Genomic DNA, 19,135 nt, shown 5'->3' with positions numbered 1-19,135 from the left:
GGGCAAGGAGGTCCGGCCCCTAATTGTAGCAACAAGGATTCGTGCTGCAGAGGCCAAGCCTAGGTGGCGGTGGGCTCCTGGCAGTTGGCCAGCACGGACGGCTACACCCAACCCCTGAATCCCATCATAGAGTGGGTACGCAGCTATGGCAAAGTGGAAGTAGGAAACGGTCTTTGGAAATGCGCCATCGATTCCTCTCTCACGTGACTTGAACTCATGGGCGGCGCAAGGGGCTGAGCAGCTAGTGGTGGTGGCGGTCTCATGATAGGCCTGCCGGCCAAAGACTGTGTCAAAGAAACCAATTCCATTGAACTTAGGAGCAAGATTTGCAAGAGCAAATCGAGACAGTAAACCACTTCTTTGTGCAAGCATTTGCAGGCGGTGATTTGAATCCTGTGCTGGAGGACTAGCCTCGGAAGAGGACTTTGGGGAGGCGCTGCAGGTGGCTGTCAGGCGGAACAGCGGGTAGGCCTTGGCGTAGGCAGACAATATGATGAGGTGAGCACGCTCTTACATTTATAAGGGAGAAATTTCACGCAAGAACAAGTTCACATGCAAGCCATGGACAATCCACGCACCTCTAACCTCACTAGCATTGAAAAGTTTGATGGGGTAAATTTTACGCACTGACAAACTAAAACACAACTTGTCCTCATGCATCACAAAGTGTGGCATCTATTTAAGGGGTGTGAGCCTAAACATGAGGGTCATGAATCAAGTCCACAAGTAATAGCATGGAATGATAAAAATGATCACGCACTTGAAATCATAGGTCTTGGGCTTGGAGATACTACATTCATCACCTTAACCTTGAATCAACCGTAGATGTAGTATGGACCAATTTAATTAACGAATTTGGCACCGACTTCAATAACTCAATCCTCTTTCTCAAGCAACGCTTCTACAAAATGAATGTTTCCAATGCACCATCACTCAAGGAACATTTAAATGCCATTAGCATCTTAATTTAACAACTCTCAACACAAAAATGTCCCCCTGACGACAACGACAAGAAAGCTATTCTTCTCAATAGTTTGGAAGATCATGCAGAATATGCTAAAGTTTTAGGTGGTCTTCGCACAACATGGGAGATGCGCTATGAAGAAGTAGTAGCACACATTCTTGACTATGAGAGCCGATGTTTACAATCTCAAATAGGGGAAAGAATCATGGTTGCACGGGTTCGCTCCACCACAACCTCTTCTACAAGAGCCTCTTCCTCGACACTCCATTGTACCTATTGCAAAAAAACAGGTCACACTGCTAACCGTTGCTTCAAACGGCTAGATGATCTTGATGCCAAAGGTAGTGCCAACTTTGTCGAAGTTCACTCCGATGAAGAAGAACATCCTCCATCCGAGCAAGCTCACATGGCTCACCTTTCCATTGAGGATGATCTTGGCCCCGACTCTTGGGCCTTCTAAATTTCCCTTCCTATGTTTTGTAATAATGGGTTCTCTGCCCGGAGTAGTACTCCAAAAATTTGACTATCTATCTTTCCTTGTGTGTTTTTTATCCTTGTGTGTTTATCTAGCCTTGAGAGTGTGTCTTCCACATCAGCTCTTATCCTTGTACCCCAGCTTGGCTCAAGGGGGGATGTCTTATGAGCAAGCCTTTTTTGTTTTTATGGTCAAGCCCTTGTATCATGCCTGCCATGAAAGTGTAGGTGCTAGCATTTCCATGACATGTGAGTTCTTGCGGTGCAGCTTTGGGTCCATACCAAATTACCTTATGCTTGTCTCTTAGCTTTCCACCTTCGCTCCGAGGGGGGATTTGTTGGATATATAGGGAGCTACGGCGTGTGAAACTTCCCTATCTTCATATCTCCTTTTCTATGGCCAATAAGCATGCCTATGTGGCCTCCTCCCCTTCACATAACTTATAGCCACATTTTGTACCCTCTCCATTTCCTTTATATTCCCCACTTGTAAACCTTTTCTTTCAAGCTGATAATTCAATCTTCAGATACGTGTACTCGTTTTTCTCTCCCTCTAACACACAAGGTCTCTCTCTCGACAGCTTTGGCTATGGAACATTTCCCTCCTTAGCTCTACAATCCCTACATCCAATAGTAACTGACACGACTAGTGCATGGAAGCCACAACAGATTTTCAATCTCTCAAAAAACACACTTTCCTATCCACTCAATGCAACACTCAAATTCATGTCAAACAACAAAAGCCAATCTCCACATTGGTAAGCAAATCTTGATGGTTCACCAAGCAAATGAGCTCCAAACATCACCAAACTCATAGGTCGAGTAGAAGGAGTCTAAAGACAAGTTCCTAGGGTCTCAAGTTTATATTTTACCCACTTGCCAAAAAAATGCTTATTATCTATAGGGCTAAATCATTTGACCTACCCTATTTTGGCTCAAAATCCACTCAAAAGCTTATTAGCATCGATGCCTCAATATCCCTCCTATACCTAAAATAGAGTCTTTATGATTATTTTGTGAGTTATGAGCTAATTAGCAAGAGGATTAATAGAAAAGTTTCAAGGAACCATTGCAAGGAACTTACATCATTACGTAGAGCTTTCACCTGCTAACAAGTAGACGCAGACATCACTTCAAAAGGACAATCCACAAGGGAGATCTATGAGCATTGGAAGAAAGAGGGAGAGTACACAATACTCAAGATATAAAATATAATTTATTATCCAAAACTTGAAGTTTTTACAAAATTTGGCTTTATACCTTAGCCAAAAATTTTAAATGACAAACTGACTCAAACTTGGGTCAAAAAGGGACTTGGCAGCATATATGGGTAATGCTTAATTTCAAACTGGAAGCTTGTAGCCCCATTTATTGATTTTACAACAACTGTGTAAAAATAATCAAAAGTACAGGGTTTGGACGTGACGGGCCTTACATTCAAAAATGAGATGAATTACAATGTTTGAGCTCAACAAAAAGTACCCTTGTTAGCCTAGTGCTAACAGACAATAAATTTTGATCGGCATTATCTCAATTTATAATACATGCCCACGTCTTCCACTAGATGAGTAGGCTATATAGCTTCCTTGCTAACATTTGGTGCCACAACATACTCTACTTCTATGTTAAATTGAGATGTAAAATCTTGCAAACAAGATCACCATGAAACGACACCACCATTGAAGTAAAGACATAGCATGTTGTACACATTTTATCGTCCACATTCCATGCATTATCTGCATTCATGTAGCCAACTATAGATGCTTCTTCACCTCCAAAGCAAATGTACAACTCATTTGTACCATTTAAATATAACATCACACCTTTCACTACCTCCTCAATGCTTCTTATCAGGATTTTCCATTAATTTGCTAACGGTCCTAGTGCAAAAGCAATGTCTAGAAGAGTCCAATCATGGCATTCATCAAAGAACCAACCATAGATGCATAAAGAATCTTGGCCATCTCAACCTTTTCCTCATGAGATTTGGGAAAATTCTTTTGGCTCACTTTCACATATGGAGGCAATGGAGTAGATAATGCCCCCCCGCCCGCCCCCCCCCCCCCCCCCCCCCCCGCCCTTCCCTAGAAAAAAAAAAGATTGAAATACTTCATTACACGACAAGTGTACTCTTGTTATGACAAGTAATGAACCTTCCTTGAGCTATCTCACATAATGCACATACCAAGAATATGGTTCTCTTCACCCAAATTCTTCATGCCAAAGTCCTTATCATGTAACTTTGACTTCAATGCATCTACCTCAAGAGTGTTCTCGTTAGCAATGAGCATATCATCCACATATAAGACAAAAAATAAAAGACTACCATCCATAGATTTCTTTGTGTAGAGGCAAAAATCTTTGCCTATATCCTTGAGACTTGATAAAGGCATCAAACTTATTATACCATTCCTGTGGTGCGTGATTCAAACCATACATGCTTCTTTTAAGCTTACATACCAACTATGCTTCTACATATACTACACAAGATCCCAAGCCACATGATCTCCCACAAAAATATAAAAATTGGAGATCATTTTTGGTGCCTTTTAAAAATCCCTAGGGTGAGTGTAGTGCGAACACAAGAGCAAGGATAATGAACAAACCCTTATCCTTAACCACTTCTTTTGCTGCTCTTTCTTTCAACTCATAGATCCTTCGCCACAATAGTCTTTGGATACCATGTAAATTGATAGAGAAGGAGAGAACTTGAGTTCTTACTAGCACACACACACCACCAAGAGAGTACACAATAGACATGGAGGCACAAAGCTGCTTCTTCTTGTTCACACTACCAAAAATGATAATATGATCTACAAAACATAACTAGGAAATATAGCATAGTAAGATCTATGTACAACAGTCAATATAAAACCGCTAGTGAGTGAGCTGACAAGATAAGTGGCCATCACTCTCGGTAAGTAGACCATGTTGGTGAAGTCTTGCAATAGTATCACTAGCGATGATCCTCATGTCCGCTATGTTGTGCTAGTGGTAATATAGGTGAGAGGTCATCCAAGCATGCCATGTGTTGAGCTTAATATATCAACATACTAGAGCATGTATATGTATTTAAAAGTAAGTTTGAACTTGTAAGGTTGCCCCTGTATAGCAAACTTGAACTGGAAGACTGTGATTTTTTGCATTTTGTCCTTGGATGATGGTTGTAGGTCCAAATTGACCCAAATTGTTGTTAGTGCCTATATATCATCTTGATGAACCTTATGGTCAAGAAAATGACAACTTTTCCCAAAGTTAAGAATCAAAATTCTTAATTTTGGCAATTTGTTGAAGTTTGACATTCACATGTGCTCCTTGATGTCCCCTCAATGCAGTGGTACATTCTTGTGGTGATTTGGATATTCCCATGCCTTAAATAGCATCTATTCTATCAAGGATTTTTAAATCCACATTTTGACCCCAATGATGCCACATTTAACTTTGATAATTTTCATAGCTTTCTCAAGGTATGATTCAGCTGGGCTAAAATTTTGTGACTTTTGCACTAATTTTGGCACTTTAGTGTATCCTTTTAGGTCTTCCATTGTTATCGGTCTCCTTTGACACCCAAACTAACAATACAACTACATATCCATGTTGCATATGATATGGAAGTATTATATATGAAATTTGGTTAGGTTTGGATGAGTTTTTGCCATCATAGTACAAAATGATGCTTTGTAGATCATTGTACCAAAATTGATGATTTGGTGGCCAAGATGGACCCACATTGGTGAAACAAATATATGTTCTTGCTCTCCAAATCCATCTAAATTTATTAGTGAGGTAAGAGGTCCAATATGAGCAGATAATCATCAAGGAAAGTTTATAACATAGTCATCATTACACATGGTGCAAATTTGACTTTAGTGTCATGAACTTGAGTACTACTAGCTGTGATCTTATGGTTAAATTTTGTTAGGATTTGGTGTCCTACAATGCCCCCTATGGTCTCTTTTCTAATCTAACTTCCTTGTACTAAATCTATTGTTCTAGATCCCCTACGATAGGTTTTGCAATGAAAGCACATCCCCTACGATAGCTTTTGCAATGAAAGCACATTCTAAGACCTTCATTGATGTTCAAGGATCATTCCTATTGAGTATGTTGTAGCTATCTATGTTGGTAGAGTGTGTAGAAGATTGTAGAAAGTAAATTCCACAAGCTCTCTCTCTCTCTCTCTCTCTCTCTCTCTCTCTCTCTCTCTCTCTCTCTCTCATGGACACACACACATAAGTTCAATGAGAAAATGAGCTCCAAAATTTTATATTGCATTATTTGATCTAGGACTTCCTTGACCACATTTTTTGGGGTTTACCTAATAATCATATCAATTCATGTAGTACACAAAGGACTCAAAAATCACAAGATTTGGATACCACCTGACCTGCTTCCCTAGATTTTGTAAATGGAGATCTCTGTGGCTAAATTAGGCTTTCTATTAGCATGTTTCTAATTTCATGAGATTTTTATCACCTCTTTGTCTTGTTATTATGATCCACCGGATTGTTTGAATTTTTGATTGAACACTTTTAGCCAAACAAAAATTAATGAGAACTTTAAAAAACCAAGAAAAAAGTAGAAACCCGTACCAAAACTTCACAAACTAACATGAAATCATAATTTTGGTGGATTTCTCTATTTTTATGTTGTGTAGGCTAAAATTACTATTAAGCTCATATTTACACACACGTAGGGACTTATATTTGTCACTAGTTTGTATGTCTCTATAATAAACTCATTCTTATGACCATGGATAAGGAAAAGGAAACGTTGAAACTCAACACAAAAAAATTGCAATTTTAGCTCCAAAAACATTACCTATCTAAATTTTCTAGTCTCCCTTGGAAAAGTCCTCTTGGATGACAATGTGTCACCAGGGTAGTGTTATGCATGGGGGTGAAAATTTCATGTCTATGCATAGCCTAGATTGGATCTATTCAAAGCAATATGATGTGCAAGACAAAGGTGTTGAGCTGATTACCCAAAGGTTGCTAATGATGAGGCTTTCTGTATCTCCTTCCTTGATGGATAGCCTAGATTCTTATTTTTTTGCAATCTAGTGCTTTGTCTTTCACATCCATTTTTGTTGCTAATGATGTGGCTTTGATCTTAGTCTAGCTTTGTTTATGGCTTAAGCTTGTGTTTTAGGATATTTTTTCTCAAGTTGCTCCATTGGTTCTTACTTCTCCTTCCATCTCCACACCATCTTTATATTTTGTGGAGATATTTCTTAGTTTTGTTTAGGTTGTTTTTGTTTTAGGTTTAGATATCCAAACTTATTTTGGATACTCTTTAAACACATTTTTTTGGTACCCAAATTTACTTGGTCCCTTGCATGTATGTGCTTGTTGTTTGTTGCACTTGTTTGCTTGGTTGAGGAATTTCTAGAGGTACTAGGTTCTTAGGAAAATCAATTAGAGAAAAAAATGCAAATTGAGATCCCTCAAGATTTTCTATCATTGGAGTGTTGGCATCCAAATGTTGAAACTACTTTATAAGTTATGATCTATGGTGTTCCTAGTATCATCTCCTCTGCAAGCTTTGCATCTGGTAGCATGTACAGCAAGTTTCAACAAGGTACTCCATCTAAAATGATGTTTATATGAATTTTGCCTAGGGTCTTCCATAGAGCTGTATTGGTAGTACTGAGAGTCTTATAATACGAGTCCATCTTTTCATTATCATGCCAATATACATTGTGTAGGTCACAACCTACATTCTAGCACCTATATCTTCTAGCGCTAGCCTAGATTCTTAGATTGTTGCAATCTAGTGCTTTGGCTTTCACATCCATTTTTGTTGCTAATGATGTGGCTTTGATCTTAGTCTAGCTTTGTTTATGGCTTAAGGTTGTGTTTTAGGATATTTATAGCTTGTTGTTTGTGTTTAATCATCCTTTCTAGAACTTTCTTTCTCAAAAGATACTCCACAAAATATTGACCCCAATTGGACACCACCATGATTTGAAACAATGTGTTGGATGGTATTAAGATACCTTACGACATTGTTCATAGTGTTATACATATTGATGGAGTTCTTGTTTCATTGTTGGTCAATATAAACCCACATATTTGATTTGCTTAGTAGTCTAAACTTTTGCAAAATATAGACTTATTATTGTTTTTGAAAGGTTTAGGGGCATTAGAAAGAGTTACATTCATATTAGCATAATTGATAGCACTAATTATCACACTAATTACTCAATGCAAGAGAGAGAGAGAGAGAGAGAGAGAGAGTAGACTCAAATAATAACTTGATTAATGATAAACTAACAACGTGCTTTAGGTGTACAAAAAAAGGCTACTCATGTAATAGTATAGAAGCAAACCTAGCAAGCAAAACGCATCAACCCAACAAGCTAACCACCACTCTCCGATTGGAAAATCTACCTATGTCCCATCTCACTGTTATAGGTCATCATGCAATTTCAACAACTAAATAGACTTGGATCATCACAAAACTTTAAGGGAAGCTATATTAGGTCTAACGACAAGTTTACCAAGTCTGGTGGCCATTTGAAAAGGTACCAAAATCACAATCCATCCTATACCAGGTCACAAAAACTACAACACAATAGCATAAACATGTCGCCCTAAGGCTATTAACACTGTCCTATTGTCATAATGCCAAAAAATAGTGATCTGAGCACTGAAATCTAAAGATAAGGCTCATAGATGTGTAGTCGCGAACCACAACAAAACTAGAAATTCTTATACTTAACTGAAAGAGCAAGAGACAAGAAGCACAATGCAATTCTCAAAATTGAATTTGGATTACCACAACGAGAGAAAAATGGATTATAAGTCGTAGCTTGACAGTCATGTAGCAAAATCTCTGAAACATCCCAATGGATTACAAGTCACTTAATCATATAGCGAAAGCTCTGAAAAATCCCAAAGATAATCCCAATTTTGAGAATTCAATAATCCAAATACTTGAAATTGAATTTGGATTACCCACATCAGGAGAAAAATGGATTGCAAGTCATAGTTGTCGCTTGATAGTCATACAACAAAAGTTTTGAAAAACCCCAAAGATAATGTTGTAAGGTGTGTTCAAACTAAGGCTTTTGAGCTTTATACATAGGCATTTCAAAATGGCCACTGGCTGGCTCCTTAAGCTTTGGGCATATGCTCAAATATTACAACTCAAAGTGTACAACTTTTGAATCAAAATTACATAGACTGATTTACAAGGATTCCAAAAAAAAAAAGATATGTGGCTTCAGTAAGGTGTGGCCAACTAGGAGGGTGCCTATCAATTGCATCGGCCAAACACTCCCCCCTTCCTAGCCATTGCACATCCTCATGCAAGTCTCGGAAGCTCTTTAGTAGTCAAACTGCCGCTTCTCCAGGATCTTGATGACTTTATTAAATTTGGTAGCTTGAGCTATAATTTCCACCTTGACTGATAGGTCTCTCAGAGGATTGGTCAGCAACATGCTTTGGTAAGTAGCATGCTTGCTTGCAGATCCTTTGTTAGTGGGTTGAAAATGGTGGAGTCCATCTCAAAGAAGCCGATCATGAAAGCTCCTTCGAATGTCTGCATATAGTGTGATGGCATAAACATTAGCCGTGCGTACATGCCCATGATTATGTTCTTTAAAGATGATTGGCTTGTGGTTGTGTGCAAGCTTTGCAAGAACTGGGTAATTTAGCACTAGTGACCTCCTGCTCTTCCACATAATTGAATAAGTCTCCTAGGATCGTCTTCTTGGCATTGGGAAATATGTTGGGTATGGGGAGCATTTTTGTATGTTTTCTCATCTTAGGGTTTCTTTTCAAACCATTTTTTGTGCCATAGAGGTTGGCTGTCTAGGATGAGCAATACCTACTTTGTGGCAAATGGGACTCCCTTATAGCCTCTTTTAGCATTTGATTCTAGTGCTTGAAGTAGCTTTCTCTTCCACAAAATAGCCTCTTGCTTCACCAATGGTAGTGCGATCATCTCATGGCCAGAATTCTTGACATGTTCATGTCGCTTAACCATTAGTAAAGCAGCTAATTCTAAGACCTTGAGCTTGTACAACATGTATTCTTTGTGTGCACATATGGGCATATCTTCAATACATTTCCTGAGCTCATCCCATGCATCCACTGATTCTTTCTCTTCTTCAACCTCTTGCATTCCTCCCCTAGTCAATGTGCTTTGGTAAGTCCAATGGGGTTAGATTAACACTCTCAAATCAACAATCTGGTTTGTGTAATTGGAGCTTGATTTTGTGTTTGTAGAGGAGTTAATGCTTTTGATTTAGCTTGCAACTTGTGCTCATTGAGTGTCTGCTTTAGCATCTTCTGCATCTTGTATCCTAAGCTATGTTATCACCTACTGACAGATCTGAATTGTAGTTTAATCAATTCAAGATGCTCTTTTAGATCAAATTCTTCAATGATTTTTTTTGCTACCATCTCATTAGCTTGGGTTGGAGGTGGGACATCCCTTTTTACTTGGTTCTCTCTTTTGTGGGATGTCTCCGCTTTTGTTTTAATTGGTGTACGTTTCTAGATGTTGTTGCTTTTCATAATTTTGTTGTTCTTTCCTCAGGTGGTCTTGATCTTCCTTTTTAGCTTGAGATTATATTTTCTCTTGATCAACAATATGTGGACATGGTGGCTTTGGAGAGACCTTTTGCTATGTTTCTCCTGCATCTTTTGTTGTTGTCGTGTCTTGAGCAGTCTCCTCATGGTGTGATTGTTGGCTTCAAGGAGAGCCTAGACGTAAATCCAAGTTTGTTGTTTTTTGTCGTTTAGACTCTTCCTCAACACTTTTTTCAGCTTTTCTCTTCAAGACCTCATGGATTCTTTGTTGTGTGGAGCCTGCCAAGTTGATTTCCACTTGAGCTTTTTATCTCCCTTCTTCTTTTATTTTCTTGAGCTTTACATGTAGCTCGACATCATCGACTTCAAATGTAGAGGACTCTTGTGTTGTTTTTTCTTTCTTCTATTCCTCTGCTTGCTTTGCTTGTTGCTCCTCTCTTAGCCTTTGATCTTCCTCCATAGGTCTTTGAACTTGAGACCTTCTTATGTGCTCTATTTGTTGTGGTCTCTTTTGGATAAAAGAAACTTCTATTTCTTCTTTAAATGATTGATTTTGGATGGAACATTTCCTTCTTCTTGATTTCATCATGAATCTTGAAATCTTATTTAGTAGTCTCGCTATCACTTGCTGTTGTTTTGGGACTGTTGTTGCATGTCCTTTTCTTTGTAGGTGTTGTAGACGAGCTTCCTATAGCCTTCACTACATGCTTTTCTTTGTGTAGGAGGTTGAACTAAGATTCTACTTTCAATAAATCTTCTATCATACCCAGGGCTTGGTAGGCAATTTGTGTTAGCATGGGCCCGACATTCACGTACGTCGTGCTCCTCTCACTGCTCTTTAAGTTGGCTTCAACTAGATTGTGAAGGATATATCTACCAAGGTCGCACTTGATGACCCTTCTCTCTGTTAGTCCAATTTCCATAACCACCACCACATGTAGTAGGGGCTCTATATAGTGAGGTGTCTTTTGTACCTTCAAATTTTGGGATATCAGTCTCAATGGTAGTTCTATCTCTTAATATATTAGATCCTTGTAAGTCACTTTGTGCCCTTGTTGTTTGATGAAAGCTTTATCATTGTCAAAGGCTTGCTCAATGCCCCAGACCGTGCACAAAAGAACCAGGCTTGGAATCGAATCTTTCCATTTCCTCTATCAAATGTACATTTTTGTACATTACACGTATTCATGGGCATTATTTATAGGCTATTGAAGCTCCTCATTGGCTATGCTTTCACAATGAAGCCATTGGTAAAGTCCTAGGAAGTGATTAAAAGGGTGGAGGCACTCTTGAATTCCATTGGCTGTCACAGTGGAAATGTGTATATCGTTGCTGCAAAGAACATAGGGGAGGCCCATGAAATTGCCCAACAAGTGTCAACAATGAGTGGACAAAAAGGCAGACACTTTTTGAAGAAAGTAATCCAAGGAAACCCAGGTTGATATGATGCTCAAAACAACTCCAACCATAAGGCATGTAACCTTTGGGAACTTTGGAAGGAGTTATACAAAGCTACTACTGACAATGATTCAAATGGTGAGCTTGCAAAAAAGTGAAAGCAAGTTTGGACACATTTGGATAAAATGGTCAAGCTTATAGGCCTTACCAACACAACAGAAGATCATCGACAATCATTTCAAGAAGCCTTGGTGGATTTCACCAAGGTCTTCACCCTTTCTTGGGGTGAAAATAACATCACACAATCCATGGTAAGCCATGTTATGTAGTGAACTTATTACAAGGGATTGTTTTCATTAGATAATGTGCATCGTTTTCTCATGTGAACAACATATCTTGTTTGTGCATGGTGCATTTTTTATGCACAAATATGGTTTTCTTGAGATTATTAGCACTCAAGGCATGGAGAAGTCCCATTATCGAGCAAGGGGGATGTAGTTCAAAAATACTCGACATGGTGGTGGAATGGTGAAATCCAATTATTTGGAGGATATGTTTAACTGGTTCTTTTGCACAACATTTGCTCGTAAGCTCACAACGGAGTGTGCACAACAATCCAAGATTGCTAGGGAAGTGCACATATTGAGTTGTCAAGAGTACATCAATAAGTGGAGAATGTTGCAAGGCCCCACCAAGCATGTTGCATGGCACCAATGCAGAGTACGACAAGGGTCAAATTGGATTTTGCGCGAGTGACTACACATGAACGCAGGGTCCAACTCTTCTTTACATATTTTTTAATAAAGTTTGGTGCATCCATTTTAAAAATAATAGTTTTTTGCAAAAATTAGTGCGAATAGGGCCCTTTTAAAATGGGCCCTTATAAATATTGGGTGCTCTCATAAACCACTCATTTCTTAAGCACATGTGAGCTCTTACCATACCCAATGGCGTGCACCAAACAAACCGCCAAAGAGCATCGGCCTACCAATAGAAACACCCTCCAAGGATGTAAAAATCCAACATGGCTTAAAGGCACAAGAAAACGGTCGTAAACACTTGGCGTTCTAAGCACTCTTCAAGTATTGGGCATGGTAGTTGGGCCGAGGAGTCATCGAGGGCCGAAGATTCTTCACATGCACAACAACAAACACCTTGATGTAGAGTGAAGCAAGCGTGCCCAACGCTGGTGAGAAGAGGAGGGCCAACAAACATCAAAGTCTGACGGGGAGGAGTTGCTATGCCACCAATTGCAAGCAAGACCATCCAAAGCTTGGGTGGTCCATACAGATACTGAATCAGAGACAGAGCCACCATGGCAGCAAGCTCAGATACCGCACACACACCGTGAGCAAGTGGGGGGGAAGACACTACCTCGTGGCCAAGGAGCTCTCCCCACAACACAAGATCGAGAGGCAAGGGAAGAGGATGACTCAGAAGAGGGTGTAGATCCAACGTCAAATCATGTAAACATGTGCAAATCTAAGTTTTTCAAAAAGCCCAAACGCCGCCAGCCAGCAAATGTGCAAGTTCCCTCAAGACAACCTCAGCGGCATCGTAAAATAGCAAGGGCATTTATAGAAATCCGGCACTACAAGAAGACTGCGACCTTCTAGTTCAACATGCCCCCTTTGCTTGCACGATGAAGGCGGTGCTTAAAAGTTATGGAAATCAATACAGGATGCAAGCAATGGCGCTAGAGGCTATTCAAGAAGCTACAGAGGCCCACATCATTTGGTGTTGGAAGATACCAACCTATGCGCCATACATGCAAAGAGAGTGACAATACAACCAAAGGATATGCAACTTGCACGCCAATTGCGGCGGGACTTTGAGCATTAGTTGAAGTTACACCTCCCTTTTTGTATTTCACACCCTTCTCTTTGTAATCATATGACTTTACAATGACAAAATTATTGAGAGTTGTGTCTACTGTCTCCAAATTCATTTGCCTTTTCTGATTATTCATATGTTTTAAGTTAAGTGATCGTGGTAATGAGCAGTTAAATTTAAATCAAATATTAACTTTTTTTGGTATCGTGGGGGGCATACAAGGCCAGATAATGCATAAAAGGGGGTGGCCACAAGGGCGAACATATGGCCCAGCCAGCAGTCCTGGATCGCTCATCTGCGCGCCCTTGTACCCATCCCCTTTTTGACATTTTACGGCCTTGTTTGCCCCCTAGGATACCAAAAAATGTTAATATTTAGTCAAAAAAATATGTTTATGCAACATGACATTATAAATTCCACTTCTTTCCACTCATATGATTTTTATATTGTCCCCAAGATGATTTGACCTTTTGGTTTCTTTATGTATTAAGTTAAGTTGAAGGGAGTGATCATGTGCATGGAAAGTTAAATTTAAGGTCTATCTCACCATTTTTAGGGTCTTGGAGTGCAACAAAGGTTTTAAAAATGCAAAAAAGGGGTTGGCCACAAAGGCACGCAAATGAGCCATCTAGGACTTCTGGCTGGGCCATCTGTGCGCCCTTGTGGCCACCCCTTTTTTGCATTATCTGGCCTTGTTTGCCCTCGAGGATACCAAAAGATGTTAAGATTTAGTGAAAGCAAACGTTTATGCAATATGAAAATATAAATTCCACTTCTTTTCACTCATTGTGTATTGTCCCGAGAATGATTTGCCTTTTTGGTTTCTTAATGTGTTAAGTTAAGTTGAAGGGAGTGATCATGTGCATTCCACTTATGCTGAGTTGTTTCTTTAAGCAAAAAGAACACCGCTTATTAAAACACATCACCAATTTCAATAATTTACAAGATTGAGAGATCACATTGAAAAGAACGTATAAGATAGAGAGGCAATTCAAAATATGTTTTACTACTTTTGAAAAGTTGATTTTATATCATACATCTGAGGAGCTTATAATTTTCTTTCCCATTTCCTGGCGCCTCTCGTGCGCATAAGGAAACTCCCCATCCAGGAGGGAGTGCGCTATAGCTTGAGGGTCAGTCGAGCCGATGGAAGCGTGTATCCCTATCTAGGAAATCACTTTTCCACGGAAGCCAATGCCAAATGATGTGCATACAAGGGATCTACGCACTAGGAACACAAGATGGACAATTTGAGCAATGGTGCACAAACACAAAACCTTGCTTAGAGCTTTCAATGACCATGTCATGAAATGGCCTTGGGGAGTAAATTCATTATGTACAATGGCAACTTCGCCAAGGAAAATTTATCCTATGTAATGTGCAAGGGAAGACTGAGGTCCAAAGGCCGTCCACCCGTCCTTGCTACAAAATCATCAACCTTGAGGAGGTCCTGTCATAAACCAGTCAAGGTCAAGAAAAAAGACAATGAAGGGTATAAAAAACAACATGGAAATTAGGATAGATTTTATCTCTTGCTCCTTGTCCTCCTCCTCCCTATTTCCCTTTCACCCAAGTCGACGCTCCCTTTCATCGCACCTACGATCTTTGGATCATCATAGGGGGGGTTATGCAGTGGAGTAGGAATCAGTGGCCTCAACCTTGGCTTGTGCGGCCTATAATTCTTCATCATCCACGTGCAACTGCTCCTCTGCCAAGACCTCCACACACACAACTGCAATAGTGTAAGTAATAGAGTCCCCAGCAAGTGGCAAGAGTTTGTTTTCAAGGGCATCTGGTGCAGTGTCTAAGGAAAATTGGGCGCTGGTGCATAGCACGCTCAATCATTCATCCATGCATAGACCAAATGATTTCTCCAAGTCATGCATAAAGACATACTCCTCCACATCCACTACCATTGAGGAGAAGCGGTTGATTTCTACCTCTGGGATAGCCTCATCCGTTAGTGGTGCATCCACTAGAGTGTCACTAGGGCTAGCCACAATGATGGATTTCTCAACCACCTCCTTGAGCCCCCTGGGGTAATCAAGCCAAAGTGCATGTCCTTCCACTGCAAGGTTCATGGTACACCCTCCTACTCCTTGGCGTCCTTGATAAAGGACCCAACTTCAAGGTATGGTAGGTAGAGCTCCTCCAAATAAGGTTCCTCACTCATAAAGGTGATGAATGTTGCCAATCGAGAAAGGTAATCCACCTCCAACTTGCACTTGTTGAGTGTTGACATGTGGGACGCATGTCTAACCTCACCATCCTATCTTATTGCAGTATTAGTGAGAACCACGATTAATTTGTCAAACCATGGGATGAAGCTGACTTGACTAGTGCATAGAGGCTACAAGAGGTTGTCAATCTCTTGGAAAACAACTAACAACTCGCATCTAACTCAAGCTACACTCAAGTGACTGAAATCACCAAAAGCCAATCGCTCCTCGGCAAGCAAATCACATCCGTTACAACATCAAATGACATCCAAACGTAACGAAACTTCTAAGACAAGTTTATAAAACCTAAGCACACATGCTTATGGCCTCAAACCCCACTTTAGGTCAAGTTCCAAAATCGCATTATTAACAACAATGGATTTTTGACCTAGTCGTTTTCGACCCAGAATGCATCTAAATGCTTAGCAATGATGCCCCAATACCCCGCCTATACTTATTTTTTTATTTAAACATGTAAATTCCTATTTATTGTGAAATTAGGCCGCAGGTCGACGATGCCAAAAGCTATGAAATACTGTGAATGCTTATTGCGTAGAGCTCTTACCTACAGTTGCAATGCAACTAACACAATCGCAATGTGACAACCGGGGAGGGAGTAGGAAGCACGAAAAGGAGAGAAGTGAGCGACGTTAGCTCACGCTGTGTATTTCTTATCCAAAAACTTGTAAAAAACTTACAAAAATTGGCTTTTATACCTTAGCCAAGGTTTTTTAGTGGTCAAAAGTAATAATCTGGAGTTCTACCAAAGCTAGAAATTGAATGGCTGATACAATCTGGAAGCTTGTAGCCCCGGCTGATTAATTACAAAGTTTACCAAGAAAATAGGAGTTACAATATTCCTGATTTATCAAAATAATAATTGTTTTACAAGGAGAACTCAGAAAAATGGTGTCCGCGTTAGCTTGCTGCTAACATGACCCCCCTCCTCACCTGTGTCGTCCCTTGACACAGCTTTATGGGCTGAAGTAGTCTTCGGGTTGACGGCGGGCGAGGCGGTCTTTCAATGCTTCCAATGCTTTTTGGTATCTGATTTTGCGTTCTTTGTCTGGCACTTGCAAAAATTGCATGGTGACTGTGTTTTTCAGCTCCACTGCTGAGTATCCTACAATCTTGATGTGAGGTTGCTTATCACCGGCGCAAATATCTTCATTCGCCAGGTGAAGAAGCCAGTGTAGAATGCCTCCTCAAAAGTGAGCATATTATGCGAGGGCAAGAACATGCATCTGCATAAAATCTATAGAGAATTTCCTCTGAGGGTTGCCCACTTATATCATAGCAAAGGCCTTTGTTCCCTTCCAAGAATGAGAGCTAGGGGGCTCCTGTCTGCTCAGGATCATTGAAAACCTGTATGCAAGTGAGTAGCATCCTGCAGATCTTATATAGCATTGCATAGGAGAGATTTGGCAGACTCTTGAAGAACGTCCTGGCGCCCGTTAGGGTTTTCACCATGTATTCTTCTGACGCTTGGCCTTTCTTTGGAGCTGGCAACCTGGGAAAATTAAGCCATGTTGGCCTTTTCTTCTGTAGTGCTTCATGTGCTTGCCATGTCCTTACTCGAGGTACAGGACAGAATGTCGGATCTTTCTGTAGGGCCGCAGGTGCTCTTGTGAACAGAATCAGGTATCTTGGATTCTTGTTCAACCAGCTTGACCTCCACTTTGGGTGGTCTTTATCTGCGCCATCTTCTTGCATATCCTTGTATAATCTTTCCTTTACTTGTAAGAGTTCTACCTTGATGAGAGGGTATGGCAAGGATTGTTGGTGCCATTGAGCATTGATTTGATTGGGAGTGAGTTGAGTGACGTTGACAGAGTGTAAAACTCCCAACTCCCAATCCATTGCGGCCTTCCACTGCTCATCTTCCTCTAAGGTGATCTTCTCTTTCAATGCATCCTCTTCAACCTTTGACAGCTAGACCATTGGCACTGTACCTTCATTTGTGATTTGGACCTGAAAGTCTTCGTCACCACTCGGCTCTGCTGTAGACTGCGTCTCAAAGTCATCAAATGAGACCGAGGGGATATCCATTGGGGCGGCTCTGAAGTACCTGCCTCTTCCTGTATATCTGGCTTTCCATCTCTGAGTAGTTGATTCATTCTTTTCAATTCTGCGATTTCCTTAAGGAGTTCCTCCTCTCTTTGGACCCGCATCAGTGCCAGGTCTCTATGCTGTGACTGCTCCAGCTTCAACTCGAGTTCTAAATCTCTGTTTTTCTTCTCAAGTGCTTTATACAATTCATCTGTTCCCTTGATTGAGGCCACGGCTGGATTTTCTCTTATTTGCCGCAAGAAAGTGGCCTGATCATTGATTCTTTCTTTGGAATATTGGAGAGAAGCGTTAGCGACATCTAACTATACTTGAATTTTCTGGGCTGACAGAGAGGTGGTAAGAAGTTCGTTTGTCACTTCTGTCAGCTGCTCATCTTTCACTTTGCATGTATCAGCTAATTTAGTAAGGAGGTCACCCAGCTCCTCCATTTCCTTCTGTTGGTTGTCCCTGGTTAATTGATGTCGTTCTGGTTCAGTCTTTAGCTCTTGTACTTGCCTTCGGAGATTAGTGATAGTAGCCATTCTATCATCGAGCTCTCCTTGAAGAGCATCGATGACCATTTCTAGTTCTTTGGCTTTTGTACTGTTGTCGAAGGCTGCTGAGCGGAGTTCTCCGTCATGAGTTGCATCTGCCTTGCATACTCATTTACTTGTATTATCACCTCGTCATTGGACTTCCACTCCTCTTGTCTTGCGAGTTGTGATGTGCCGGCAGCCTCCTATGTTGCTTCTTGCTGTGATGTAGGTGCTGGTGGTTCTGTAGACGTGGATGGTTGTTCTTCTCCTTGCCCATCCTGAGGCTTTGATACCTCGGCAGTTTCTGGCTGAGTGGAAACAACCTGTGTGGTCTCAACCCCCACCGTTTCTTCAGTCGTAGGCCTTTCTACCTTCTCAATCTCGGTTTCTTTCTCAAGTGTAGTGGTTTGCTCTTTTTCTGTATCTTCCTTTTGTTCAATTTCATCCACCGGCTTGTGAGTTTCCTCGGCTGTCTGCTCTGGTTCTGGTTCAGCTGCCTTTTCGTCATGTTGTTCGGCGTGGTTAGCTTGCTATGTAGCTTCCGTTTGGTGGGTGAATTCAAAATCTTTTTCCTTGTCGGTCTTGGCTTCTTCGTTGGTCTCCTGGCCTGGCAGTGATGATGGTGGAGTAGGCATGGGTTGGTCCTGTTGTTCCAGTGGTGGTGAGGTGGGTTAGGGAGATGCCTGTCTCTGCTCTTGAGTAGCCGCTTCCTCAGCTTTCTTTGCCGCTTCTTCGGCCTCTTTCAACTTTAAGGCTTCTGCCTCTTGGTACATCCTTTCTAAATAATTTTTGGGAACCTCGACCTCTTTTCTTGAATGATGCTTCGTTTGAAGTCCTTTCAAGCCGGTGGGTACCCACTTTTCTCGGTCTTTACCCTGTGCTTGCCTAGTGCACTGATACATCTGTTTTTCTCTTTCAAACCTTGCTTGTTTCTGAGTTGGCTCCTCTTGGTGGGTAGCCACATCTTTTCGCTTCATCTCTTCCCTCCTAGCTCTTTTTTCTTCGTTGTCAGAGCTTTCACTGCTAGGCTGCTCTGATGAGCTGTCATCTGATACATTACCTGATTTAAATGATCTTTTACCAGATATTGTGGCTCTTGGAGAGAGCTGTGCTGCCAAGATC

At 40.8% G+C, this 19,135-nt stretch overlaps 1 pseudogene; it reads left to right on the top strand.

Annotated features, from left to right (window-relative positions):
• The first annotated feature begins 908 nt into the window (after positions 1-908).
• On the top strand, positions 909-1,454 carry LOC147451632 (uncharacterized; annotated as a pseudogene).
• The last annotated feature ends 17,681 nt before the right edge of the window (positions 1,455-19,135 follow it).

The sequence above is a fragment of the Adiantum capillus-veneris genome, chromosome 8 (assembly GCF_014529385.1).
Source record: "Adiantum capillus-veneris isolate H3 chromosome 8, ASM1452938v2, whole genome shotgun sequence".
NCBI lineage: Eukaryota > Viridiplantae > Streptophyta > Polypodiopsida > Polypodiales > Pteridaceae > Adiantum > Adiantum capillus-veneris.
The sequence above is the reverse complement of the archived record's forward strand: the minus strand, read 5'-3'. Positions and strand labels throughout refer to the sequence as shown.